At 41.7% G+C, this 14116-nt stretch overlaps 1 protein-coding gene across 13 annotated transcripts in view; it reads right to left on the bottom strand.

Moving 5' to 3' along the window:
- Positions 1-14116, bottom strand: part of neo1a (neogenin 1a) — a 155060-nt gene that overhangs the window by 32841 nt on the left and 108103 nt on the right. The gene's annotated exons all lie outside the window — the stretch shown is intronic.

Below are 14116 nucleotides of genomic sequence, written 5' to 3'. Positions count from 1 at the left end.
GTGGGTGGGGGGGAATCGCACAGAGGTGTCCGAAAGGAACAGGTCGAGGAGGAGAGGTAAGGAGTGGGAATGGAAATGACAGTGAAACGAAAGGAAGGAAGGAAACAAAAAAAAGAAGAAAAAACAAAATAACAACAACGTAACAAAAAAAAGACTTTTGGCGTGACAAGGAACCACAGAAATAAAACACTTCTACTACACTCACAAAGCTGACAAATAAAAGCACAATACAAGGGGGACTACACATGCAAGTCTACACACAGCTCTCTAACGTAAAGGTAGCGGGAGCAGAACATAATGTCATACATTTCATAGACGGCTTTCCCGCCAATCATTTGTGATTAGAAATGATTGGTTTGCATTTTTTGTGACATTTTTATTAACTTAAAAACTGACTAGCATTCAATGGCAAACAAAGGTAGACAGTGTTTTGACAGGGACAATGCCACCTTGTAGCCCTTCAAATGCACACAAGAAAACCGTCTATGTGATCAAGAAATTAAATTGTTTTACTTCAGACAGTGTAACAAGTGAGGAATAACCCAACACCCCCCCCGCCCAAAAAAGTTGTGTCTAGATTCTGTCAACTAACACACCATATGATATTTTTTTTTAAACACTTCTGCTGTCACATTCCTCAGCCTAGCCACAGAAATGTTTGTGATTTCAATTTTTTTTTTTTCTTTTCTTTTTGGAGGAACAATCTGCGGTCAGGCTCAGCAAGATCTGCTTTCCATTTGTCTGGCAAGTGGGCAAAACAAAACCGTACGGAAAGAATGTCAGTATGTATGACATTTCCATTTGTTTGTAGGTCGGGGAAATTGACTGGAAGGTAAAGCTGAAATACACAAAAAGGAGCAGGGCAAGTGTAGAGTGCAAATAGCGTATTATTACTAGAGGAACTGCGTTGAAATGCAGAACAGCCACTGGCGTTCACGGCATGTGGACTAACCGCTAATTTGGCTTTCAATATTTGTCTACATTTCAAATTTCCAGAGTTCACTGACTTCTGTGATTGCAGTGATACAGAGAATTTGCTGGTATTTTCTTCCAAAAAATTACACATTCCCAACGCACTTTTCTGTACATAAACAATCACTCTGTCACTCACACGCACACACCGGAGAAAAACAAAAAAACCCTGTTTGTCAAGAACTGACCTTCTGCATCTGCAAAAACCTCTGACAAGTTTTAGCTGCAGCTCCACGTCGCTGACTGAGTACACTCAGTGCACAAAAAAAAATTTTGGTTGCAGCTTCAGCCTCTTGGATTTAAAATGAAACAATTACTATGGAGGTGTTGTGCTGACTGGAATAGTAGACGAGGAATAATAGCTCCTGTCTGATGGACTGATCAAAACTACAGCGATTCATCTTATATAATATTCAGTTGCAAAAGTTAATATCTGGCTATAGCTTTAACTCACAGACATATTCAGATATTATGAATCTCCACTAGCCTTAAGTCTGGTCTTCACAAAGTCAGACACAGTGCGTGCTCAAATAGATTTACACCAGGTGACTGATGTAGTCAGTCAAGAGTTTTCCAGTGTTTGATAGTAAAAAAAAAAAGAAAAAAAAAAAGACCCCTTGGTTGTCTTGTCTGTATGTTTAGGATCATTGTTGAAAAAAAATTGGGGATGTCAATAACCTCGAAACAGCCTTGAAGCTGGAAGTCAGCACTTAAACCGAAAAATCACTGTTTCATCTAAAATCCCGTCGACTGGAATCGAGCCAGCAACAATAAAAAACACATTGTGCAAATTCTTTCTGACTGCAGTGTAAATTACCAGATGCTGAACAATTATCCTCATTTATACAGCTACACACACACACACAGACAGACACACACACACACACACACACACACACACACACACACACACACACACAACAGAAAAAGCACAACACTTTGGTGTCTCACATCCACTGGCGATGGGGTTATTGCAACATCAACAACCATAACCAGACTCACAGGATAAACAAAAGCTTGAAACCTCTTTGCTGATGAGAGAGCATGTAGTGAGAATACACAGCAATTACTGCCACAAATTAGCGTTCATCTTCGCAATAATACGTCCAAAAAAAAAAAAAAATGCTACAATACTAAATCCAACACTGGGAACTGTAGACCCAAACACCCACTAACATTAACTAATCATAACTCTTACATCTATGACCAAAGGCATCTTGCTGCTCGTGTTTGTGGCGGCAGCAGCAGACAGACAGAGAGGGAGCAGTACCCAGGAGGCTGCATTCAGACCTTCATATAAAAACTCTTCTATAATAGAAAGGCATGGTGGCTCATATGTGTATTTATAAGAGGACAGCTGGAATCAATTAACTGTTTCCAGAAAACAACAGAAAGGGGAAAAAACACACACAAAAAGCTAAAAAAAGCTAAAAAAAGCTAAAAAATAAAAATCAATACTAGCAACAGTAGCAGGTAAAAGTAAGCAGTGGTACAGCTATTGTGAAAAGCTCTGAAAATGGACCCAAGACTTCTGCTTGTTTATAGCTGGATTACTACTGTAGCAGCACTACAGGATGAATATGATTATGTAATCAACTATTCATTAGGCAGATAGGTATCACTATAATCCAGATGGAAGTTAAAAAGACAAGACAAAGATCAAATCCACAGGAAATCAGATATTGCCCCTTTAAAATTAAGGTTGCATAAAAGTGCTACAGGCAAATTCAGCAAAAAATAAATAAATAGGATTCTATGAAAGCGGGTCTGTAACAATGACTTTCAATTACTGAGATAAAAGATAATGAAATTAAGAATTTCGAAATTAAGTGAACAAACTGATTGTGCCATAGGAGGGTTTGGTGGCACATCTCAATAACCAGAAGGGCCCTACTAGCTCACAAATAAAACACGTATCACCGCGAATCACCATTAGTGTAACATTAATAAGAGCTGACAAATCAGAAAAACAGATTTCCCTGCAAAGCCCTTTTCCTTCTCTTTAAATGAGCGAACAATACTACACCAGAAAAGTAGGACAAGTTCCCGAGTCTCCACAACATGTTTCATGTTAGTCCTTCGTGCATTGCTCTGGAGTCGAGCCACCACTTGTTGTTCGAGACAGAACGAGTCAAGTCGAGCTTTTCAACATGTATGTGTGGACGTTATTCAGAAACAAAACCCAACCTTATCTTTGTTGGCTGTGTTGCTAGAGAAATACTGCACTGTAGCAGGGGAATGTTTTAAGTGCCCTGTTCAGGGATGAAAAAGAGAGCAGATAAAGGTTGAGTGCTACTACAGAGAGAAGGGCTTCTCAGAGGTCAGAGGGAATTACTGAAAGTGGCACTGGAAACAGGGCACACTGTCTCACTGACACTCTGTGCCCTTGCCCGGTACGAATCTCAGAACAAAGGCGCTGAGATGTCTCTCCTTTTTGAAGCAGTAAGGGACACTACACCGGTGTTAAAAAAAATAATCCTGAAATCAGTGTCAGGTCAGAGAAAGAGAAAACCCTGTTGCATTGTGGGATAGGCAAAGGAAGGGATATAAAAACCATTTGATGTAGTGTCCATCTACGTACACCTTGTCAGCTGTAGGTAATTGACATGCTGAGCAGTTTTCGGTGTCCTTCTGACAATCTGTCTTGTACATGCATGCCTAGGATTGTTACAGTAAGGAGGTGTCAGCCTCCCACTGCCACTGCCAAACTCTATTCATAGCTGATTAATAGTGTCATTAGTCTCTGTGCCAGAGGTAATGAATGGCTGGCATTAAGGCTTAACGAGGAAGGTTACTCTGGATCTGCATAATAAATCTGGGTAAGCAATACGCAAAACAGTCAGGACAAAGACATGCAAAGCAAAGCATTCATCTTAATATTCAACCGAAGTAAAAGCCGTTTCTGAAATTAAAATAATCGGAGTAGCGTTAAAGTTCTGATTAAAGACTCATAACATAAACTTTTATCTTGTGTTGCTAACTCTATAATCCTCTGCTGTGGTCCCCTGTGAGCATAGCTGTAAAGTTGCGCCAAGTGCTTTTTTCATCATCTGGTCTGAGCCCACAGATAAGAGAGCCTACCTCACTGGCTCAAGACTATGCAACCACACCAAGAGAGCATAAAATCTACTGAATGCAGATATCAGCCAGAGGCGCCCACAGCACTGCCCCTACAGATAGCCTTTACAGAGAAAATTCAGCAGGCCATGCCAGGCTCTCGCTAAATGGATTTTCTCAGGACTAGTTTCCATGTCTAATGTGGTTCGGTAATGATGACTACATAAGAGACGGATCCAGCACAATGCTAATGGTCCATTACTGAGTCAGTACTTTTATCTGCCATAGAAAGGAAGAGTGAGAAGAGCAAGAATGAACAATACACCCTAAAGGCAGGGAACAGAGCCTTCAGAAAACCAACACAAAGACTGCCAATTCAAACTGCCAATCTTTGTCATGTTTCATGCGAACACGCGCTCGATGGGAAAACGTATGATTATAAACTGTACGGCACATCTCTGGGTTTGCGGTTGAAGTGCATGATTAGATTCTTTCTGGACTGAGACAAAAATGTATTGAGACATTATTTCATTAAAATGTGAAGGTGATGTAAGCACCAACAGACCACTTCAATTGCTCCTACGGGTTCTCAAGTACGGAGGAGGCTGCATTCAGACCTTCATGTAAAAGAAAAAGTGTCAAATATAGGAAGGTTTGCCTGATGACTCATATGTATATGTAAGAGGAGAGTTTTTGTTTCCAAAAAAGAAAATACTAGCAGCAACAGCAAGCAACCGTAGAAGCAACATGACAAGAAAGATTTCTCCTTATTTATAGCTACTGTACCAGCACTGAACAAACTAACAGAATGAATCTTTTTTAACAGATTTATCAAATTATGTATCTAAATATTCATTAGGCAGATAGGTATCAGTATAATCCAAATGGAAGTGAAAAAGATGAGACAGAGATAAAATCCACAGGAAATCAGGTTTCATTATGGTTGCATAAAAGTGCTGCAGGCAAATTCAGCAAAAAAAATTAAAATAAACAGGATTCTATGAAAGAAGGTCTGTAAAAAAAAATGAGTTTCAATTACTGAGCTAAAGATAATGAAATTAACAATTTCAACAACTTCTCGATTAAATGTAGTGGAAAACATTTGGTTCCTTAGAGCAACCGCTGCCAACTGTGATTGTTTTTTTTTTCCCCCCCTTACAATCTTGTTCCTCTCGCTTCCTTTTCAAGATAAGACTGGAAAGATGAGCAAGCCTGACAGCTCATGACATTTGAGCAGCTCCTTAACGCGCCCACGAAGGAAACTGAGTCAGAACGAGAAGACAAATGTTTCGACGAAGACAAAGTGAGAAGTGAGGAGTGAAACAGTGGGAGCGAGAGAAAAAGGCTGACCAAGCATGGAGTTTTTTTCTTTCTTCTCTTCAGTTGGTTTTGAGTACCATGTCAACAACAATAACAAATTTCATTTTTAACAACATTTTCAACACCTGCAAAGTGCTTTACAAGCAATACTACAATAAATGAAAACCAATTATATAAACAATAAAAAAATCTGAGACATTCATCAACAAAGAACAAAAATTGCTTTGTGCGCAGGGGAAAATAATAAAACCCCTGCTCATTTCACCGCAGGGACGGCGCTTGTTAGGGATATAAGCTTTGTTGTGGGACATTTCTTGCACTCTGCATTGTGTTCAGACACCTTATCACTGGCCGAGGGGAAACTGACAGAGATACAGTATCAGATTGCTGAGGGGTGGAGCGTATCAGTAACTGCACACATTCCCTCTTGCTGTGATAATCAGAGACAGTCGAGATTAAAGTGCAGCTCCAACCTCACAAAGGCTTAAACTGACAAGGTGTTCCAACTCACTGACATAATCCAGGAAGAAAAAAAAAAAGTCTTTGTGTCTCAAACTGATTCTCTGAAAAATTTCAAAAGGCATCTCCTTAGTATTCCTCCCTTTAACTTTCTAGGGCATGTTCACAACGGTCAAAAAAATGTTTGAAATCTGGCACGTTCCCCGGGAGAGAAATAAGCTTTTACTAATTAAAAGAAAAACATGGAAATCTCAAAAATGTACGAATTTTCTCCTCATTAAGTCATTAGCGGTTGAAATACTTTTCTGGAACAATTTTCCAGCATTGATGATGATACCGATGATGAGGCCAGATGGGACACATCAAAGTCAAGCAAATTAAGAGGAATAACTTCTGAGTGGTCAGCGCTCACACGGTCATGCTCAGAATACTGAAATATGGGACGTAAAGCTTTTGATTTCACAACAGGATTCAACAACACACGCAAGTATGTCAGTCAATATTCAACAAAATTTAAAAACAGCATATCGCAGCTTCCCAGACACAGGCCTTAAATGCTGCTCTAAAGTGTTTGGAGTGGGTCACAGATGTATTCATGTCTCCACACTCCCTGAGGTTCCTGTCGCAGTGGAAAAAAGTGGGATGTGAAAGGACCCATCTGATAGATCCATGGGACTCCTGGATGCCATGTGGTGATATACTAAATACTTTAGCAGGAGGGAGGTGTTTGTACCTCCAAGGATAGTCTCTTTATCAGGCGGCGAAAAACCTCCAGAACCCCGCGCATGTTCTTGTTTATCAAATAGAAAGCTGTCCCTTTGAAACCCTACAGCTATTTCCTCTAAAATGGCACAGTTTGTTCAAGTTTACATTTATCTCGCTTTTCACATCCAAAATCAACATTCTCACATTCCCTGTGGGCCTACATAAACAAGTTAAAGGCTTTTGTATGGGATATGTTTTGGATGGGTCGAGGTCTGTTTTTGCATCCACTCTTGGCCCTCCGGCAATTTACTTTGTGGTAATTTGGTTTTCAGAAAGTGACAATCCCTGCTCTGGGTCCTCAAAATAAACACTGAGCGGGGAGTTTCATATGTGGGAATGTAGAAAGTGCCATATAAAACCCAGAGGATCCACAGATCCCAACACGTAGGGGAAAACAAACGCTCCTATTTGGAAATGACGGCTGTAATTGAAAGGGGGTTGGCTCCATCAATAATTAACCGTCTACTGTGTGTGTACATACAGCGTCCCTTCACCATCAAACACATGTAACCCCTTGATCCATGAGCCACTGGTGAGTTCATTTGAGTGTGATTGCTTTGTTCCTCTTAACGCCTTGCTTCAACACACACTCACACACTTACACTTGCAGAAACATGCACGATCATGAGGCCAACAGCTGCTTGCCCAGACTTGGTATGCAAATTAAGATGTGCGACTATGGCATACAGTGTAAACCCCCCCCCCCCATCCATTCCACTCACCTCCCTTCCCACTTTGACAAATCTGCATCACATGCATCACGTGCTCCACATGCTGGCTGAAAGTGGAAAGCAAGGCCTCTCGGGCTCGCCTTTCAAGCAGATCAAAACAGCCAGCGATGCTGCACATCTCCAGAGCATTTCGCCACCAATGCCCAGGACTGGATACAAGCTTTTCTTTCTGCACTGCCTGCCTTTGTATCTTATTACCTTGGAGGTACACGAATACAATTCAACCTTTCCAGGGGAACAGAGTAAGCCTGGAACGAAGTAATTGATTTGAGAGAAAGCTCTGTGCAACAGTGTGTATGTGTGTATACATGCACTCAACATTTCATGTATAAAGTGAGTCGAGTTGAACAACCAGAAATGGACTGAAAAGGTCAAATAGGATGTTTGTAGAAGTGGGAGCAGCTGCATCCCCCTTTGGGAGCTTCACTATCAAACAGTCCAGCTAATCAAAATCCCACCAATAAAACGGACCCCCTAGGTTAGACCTACTGAGAAGCGGCGATCACACTACGTTAGCAGGCAGCGGGGTGCAAACAACCCACTGTGATGTTACTCACTATTCTACTTTTAGCTTATGGAAACAGGGAGGCTCAGTGCAGAGGGGCGGTGGGGAGGGTGTGGGGGGGTGCTAACAGGAAAAATAAAAGCTCCAGCTTTGTTGGTGCCGCTCACAGGGGTCAGCTGCCTGCAGCTAAGGGAAGGGTGTGAAGGGAAAGTGATGTTTTGGTGCCATGCGGTACTTCCAATTACTGCACCCAGAGGACAGTCCACGTCCAAAACCATCAGATCGGCATCCTGGATGAGTGTGTGTTGGAGGCGGACGCCGTTATGTCGTAAATAAGGGCACGTGTTAGTGAGCCGTGTAAAACGGACTCCCAGGAAAAAGCAGTTTGCACACATACGTACGCAGTCAGGGCCTAAAAGTGGTGTTGATAACAAGACTGACCTTCAAAAAACAGCTCTGACGCAGGTACTGAGGGCTATTTTAATCCTTTTTTTTTTTGTCTTTCCTGTTCAGAACAAGAGCAAAACAGGCATCCATAACATTTTGCAGCTAGCACTTAGGCGACAGACCATTTATAAATGAGGCAAAGCCTTTCACCATGGTTGAGTAAATACAACCCATAGAAAAGTTCAGCCGGCAATGAGAGCCTCAGCTTGTAAACACACACATACACACTCAGCCCCACACGTCCCTGAGAGACAGCGCCACAACACAAACACTTACTCTGCCATCAGCGCCCGTACAAACAGCAATTTGGTGGAGGCTGATTTCAGCTCTTCACAATCAATTTAGGCTACAATCCCTCTGATCAGCTTCCTACAGCCTCCAGTGTAGGAACACATTCACTAATCACTATCACTGACATGGTGTGTATGCGCACGCCAAAAAGATTTTGTTTGTGTGTATTTCAGTTAAGACACACTGTGCTCATTTCAGGGCTTTATCCCCAAATTTGAATTTCAATATATTTTGCTATGAGGCAGAATTTAGTGGAATATATTCAAATTTACATATAATTAATATTCTCCATCAAATGTTCCTGATTTGTTTTATATTCCTTTTTAATGATCGCATGCATTTATAAATATAATTACAACTTTCTAAATAAAACACATTATTACCATATTTGTTTAATCAACCATAACCCACCAACAGCAAATAATACTCACCACTGTAAGTTGAGATAAGGTACTTATTATAATAGCACCCACAGCTGCATGACTTGAACTTAAAATTTAGCTGCTGGAGAACAGGTAGGTTTGGTGTTTATTGATTCATACAGGTTTTTGAAGCTATTTTATCTCCCAGTTGCACCATATTAGCCCGTGGTTAGTGCCAATAAGAGACTCCTCTTCCTCTATTCTTATCCCTGATTCTGCTGCACCACATCAACGGGGAAGTTCATTATAATACAATGTTGACTTTTGGAAATTGCAATTTTGAAAACAAACATTACCACAGCCTCAAAATTGACCACAGAGTAGAATAAACACCTCTCTCACAGAGGCCGAACATTTAAAAAGTTTGTGAAAGTAGTAACTGTTGCAGGATGCCCTGCGATGGACCTCATATTCCTGTCAGGCATTTTATAATAATCCAATCTAATATATATATAATGTATATGTGCAGTCACCTGTGTAGATGCAGCAGAGAACAGGAAGTCAAGGCAAGCGAGTGCGGCCTTGACATGATGAATGCAGGCTTGAACCAACGACGAGAGAAGATTTAGTTGGATCAAATCTGTAAACGCACGTTAGTTTGTGTCCCTGTGACCTCATTAAAAACCCACCAAGGCAATCAACATACAGTAAAAGAAGTGCGACCATATGTGTGCATGCACGTGTTTCCCAGCGGTACATGACATGTTGTTTAACTGTCACATTTTCACACTGCTGGCGCCTGCTGTTGAAGGTACACTTAGGATGGAGTCGGTGCCAACAGAAAACATGGTGCGCAGCCCTGCGCTGTGCTGACACATTCACATGCTCACAACGTTACACGCTCGCTCCCCCTGGCCTGGCCGTGACCCTGCTAGCAGATGATGGAGCACACTGTATTCCCTGAAGTGGGCCTGAGCTTTTATTCAGTGCTGGTGGAGTCTGGCTGGAGGGAAGGGTCTTTTAGCAGCCTATTCTCACTTCTTGATTTGAACAGGGAATAAAGCTGGTGCTCTGATGTAGTGGAAGGATCCCCCGTCTGTGGTTTGTGTGTTTCCAGCGTATTTGGAGGATTTTATTTTTTTTATTTTTTTACCGTTTTTTTTTTTTTTTACTGCTCTGTCTTCTCGAACTTGACTGAAACTCGCTCAGCTCCTTTGCTGTTTAACCGTGATCTAGTTACATTTTATATTACATGGATTCATAATAAAGTGATTTTCTTTCTTCCACACCAGCTGGAGCTGGAGCTGGAGCTGCTGCTGCTGCGGCGAACCACACTGACAACACAGTTTTAAGTATCACAGTTGTATCTTTCTCTTTACTTAACAATTCAATATCAATTCAAATACTACTACTACTAGTTATTTGTACAGGAACAGGAAAACAATACAGATATTTTTGTATGTAAAACCCCTCTTGCTTGCATATTTGCACAAAGCCACATCAATGGATTTAGGCTGCTGTGTTCCCATCTCTCTTGCGTATCAATACTCCATGTGGAAATAATTACTGCTTTTGTACGGTTTCAATATTTGAGTGTCTGTTGGTGTTACAAATTTGCTGCACGTATCAGTTCTGTTTGGAAAAACCGTCTCCTTTTAAGGTTAAGTACGACATTTGAACATAAGGTGGAAGAGCTCGGAGCTTTCTCTGCTTTCTGTTGTTCAGTGTGGGCAGAATTGCTTCTGGCAACCAGGTCTGTCCATAGCAGTTTCCTTTGGCCAGTTTATATTCAGCTTAGAGTCAGCAGACTGTAATGTCTTTGGTTTCTTGCCAGTAGTTTTCTTACAGGTTAATATTTTATGTCCAAGCAACTAAAATTTAGCTTCTTCCATTCATTTTCAATAACAGGAGTTATTGGCTGCTTTCTTTGTTATGCGTTGCTTAGTATTTTTGTTTGTTCATTCAGTGCCTTTACAGAAATATATCTAGGGGCGTTGTGTAGCGTAATGGTTTAAGCAGGCGCCCCATGTGTAGAGGCTACAGTCCTCGCTGCAGTTGGCCCCGGTTCGAATCCCGCATTGGACGGCCTTTCACTGCATGTCATTCCCCCTCTCTCTCTGCCTCCCCGTTTCCTGTCACTCTCCACCCTGCTGTCCATTAAAGGCATAAAAGCCCCAAAAAATATACTTTAAAAAAGAAATATATCTAGATTCACTTTATATCATTTAAAAGCCATTGTTACAAATGTAGTTATTATTACCAAAGTACAAAACGCTGGGCACAGGCAAAGTGCAACTTCAGTTATTAGCCACACCGCTTATCCTTTTAGGGTCACAGGGGGGCTGGAGCCGATCCCAGCTGACCATGGGACTATCACAGGGCTGACATATAAAGACATTCATACCTACGGGCAATTTAGAGTCGCCAGTTAACCTAACCTGCTTGTCTTTGGATTGTGGGAGAAAAAAACCACACAGGCACGAGGAAAACCTGTAAATACTCCGGCCGGCTGGCAGGCTCGTACCCAGAACCTTGCTTGCTGCGAGGCAACAGTGTTAACCACCAGCCTGCCGCCCATCATTTGGTTTCAACTGTTGTAAAAGCCTCAGAAAGGTTACAGAAGTCAAGAAAACCCACGCAAATTTTATTTAGATGTAGCTCATTTACATCACGCTCATTTGGTCTCAAGTGTTGCAAATTAGCTGCGTCTAAATAAGGCTTGTGTGGGTTTTCTTGACTTCTGTAACCTTACTGAGGAGTAATATCTGGTAGTAACACAACTAGTATAACTGTCTTGGCCCAGATCAAAGCGAGTGCGATTCAGTGGTTGTATCTACTTTTAGTTGCTATGGCAGTGCCAAGTCATCTGCAGATACAGTAACATCCTGTTGGTTTCTGTCATTTCACATGCAGAGTCAAGTCTACTGGAATTAATTGATTTACTAATGAAGTTATGGTAAGTGTGACCCGCTATATATCTCACCATGCCCGTCACTTTGTCAGCTACAGCAATGGGGACAGCACACATGTCACTTTGTCATGCCAGCTCTCCTGACGCCTGCACCCGTAAATACACAGAGTGATGGAGGGAGAGGAAAACCAGGAGACACGGTGAGCACTCAGGCAGTGACGAGACATCTCCATCTCTCAGCGGGGGTCTGGTACCGCTGATGGGAGGGGAGGACAGGGCTCTTCTGTTTGCTGCCACAGGTCTAAGGGGGGGGGGGGGACTAATGGCAGCATGGATGGATACGAGGGAAGATGAAGGGAGAGGAGGAAGGGAAAAGAGGCAGAAAGAGAAGGAGACAGAGATGAAAGAGAGGGAGGGATCGAAGAGGACTGCTCATCTGTATAAGATTTGAATTTAACAAAAGCCTGAATAAATGCATTTGCATTAGAAATAGTGTATCACCCTTCTGTCATCAAATAAAAAATAAAAAAAACCCTGAAAAAATGGCTAGAGGAGAAAGAAGCTACAATTCCTCCAGCCATGTTGCATTGAGCACCAACTGACTGTTGGTTAAGTATTTAGTAAAATGTCTCCCTTTCATTCTTGTCAATGAAATTCACTTACAACAGTCGTCGTGGCTAAAGCAGCATGAGAGCTCAGAGCTTATACGTCCAAACGAGCTTTGGGGCTCTCTAGTGAAGTACTTGGCTTGGGCACTAGGAGGCAAAATGTCAAAATATTATTCATGGGAGCTGTGGGAGTGGAGGAGAGGAGGAGAGAAGAGAGATGGAGGGACAGGCAGACTCAGACAGCGGAGTGTTTTCATATTGTATTACCATCACAGCATATGGAAGGAATAAAAGTATTCACATGCAAATGGAAGTGCATCTCTCAAATTTATGCAAACATAAAAATAAAGAAAAAAGAAAAAGACACAGCGGAGTGCATCCACTTCTCTTTTTATCTGCCAATGTTAAATGCAGATCTGTCTGCATTTCTAACATCAAGCTTTTAGGTGCTTAAATCTCAAACTTGCCATTTTCGACGAGTAGGCATCTAGTACGGATCCACAACCATGGCTCCTTCATTATACAAATGAAAATACAAAATACTGAAAAACGAGGAGTGCCTTTTCTTTTCTCTTATGAATGTCGGTTTCTAAAATGTAAATGTTATATAATGCATCTCTCCACTTCTAGAAGGCAACAAGGCCAGTTATCCAAAAAAAAAAAAAAAATTGTTTCGGCTACACAATGACACAAAAAGCAGCTGCACAATAAAACTTGGATATACATTTTAATGCGCCACCTTAACAAACTTCAAACAAAACCTCAGTCTTTGTAGAGTATATGGGAAGATGACAATCATATAAACCAGTGCTTTGTCTAGGCGTGTACAACTTCAAAGTTGAAAAACGTGACCCATTTCCTCTCCAAGCTGTAATTGCCGCCTACTACTGTTTCATGCATAAACAGTTCACATAATCATGTGCCTGGAAAAGTCCACAAATTGTTGCTGCACAATGTCTATAGGTGACATGTGACAAAAACTCCTAAAATAACATGTCCTCCGCAGCTGACTAACCTCCCCTCACCGTCATTGTGACAATCAGATGGACAGCACAGATCAAAACCGCCAGCGGGGAATCATCATGACAGCCATTAGTGATTGTATTTATAGTTTAGTGCGGAAAGGATGGGCCAGTCTGCTGGGAGTGTGATAAAACCCCAGCAAATGTTGAATTAAACTTGTTAATGAGGACATTTCCTGATTAGAGCGGTCATCTTATTGATTCCAACTAGTGTATCACTGTCTCACTCGTGTAGCGCAGGTAATCATTTGTGAGAATCTGTTTAGCTTTTGTCAGGAGAAGCCAAACCGAAATTAGTTGTCGCTTTCCTCTCTCTCTCTCTCTCTTTCTCTCTCTCTCTCTCTTTCTCTCTCTCTCTCTCTCTGACAACACGTGATGACTCACAACAGAAATGCGAGCACAACTAGCACAACTACACAAATGTACAGAATACAACAAGTCCCGAATGTGGCAGCTTTACAAGGGACATTAAGAGGCACTTACTTGGCCTGCATTGCACTGCATAATTAGGTCCCCTTGAGGTCCTCTTTTGGCATTTTTGCGCCTATTTACCCACATCTGTTTGCAACTAGTTGACCCGTATTGCACATGACTGTGGAATGTCCAGGAAAATTGCTGGAGACTGCAATCTGAGGTCCTATTTTTGACCTCCACTCCCCCAAAAAC

Source organism: Seriola lalandi, unplaced genomic scaffold (assembly GCF_002814215.2).
Source record: "Seriola lalandi dorsalis isolate HSWRI2012SDOR001 ecotype SW California unplaced genomic scaffold, Sedor1 jcf7180002054835, whole genome shotgun sequence".
Lineage (NCBI taxonomy): Eukaryota > Metazoa > Chordata > Actinopteri > Carangiformes > Carangidae > Seriola > Seriola lalandi.
Note: the sequence above shows the minus strand (reverse complement) of the source record. Positions and strands in the feature narration are given on the sequence as shown.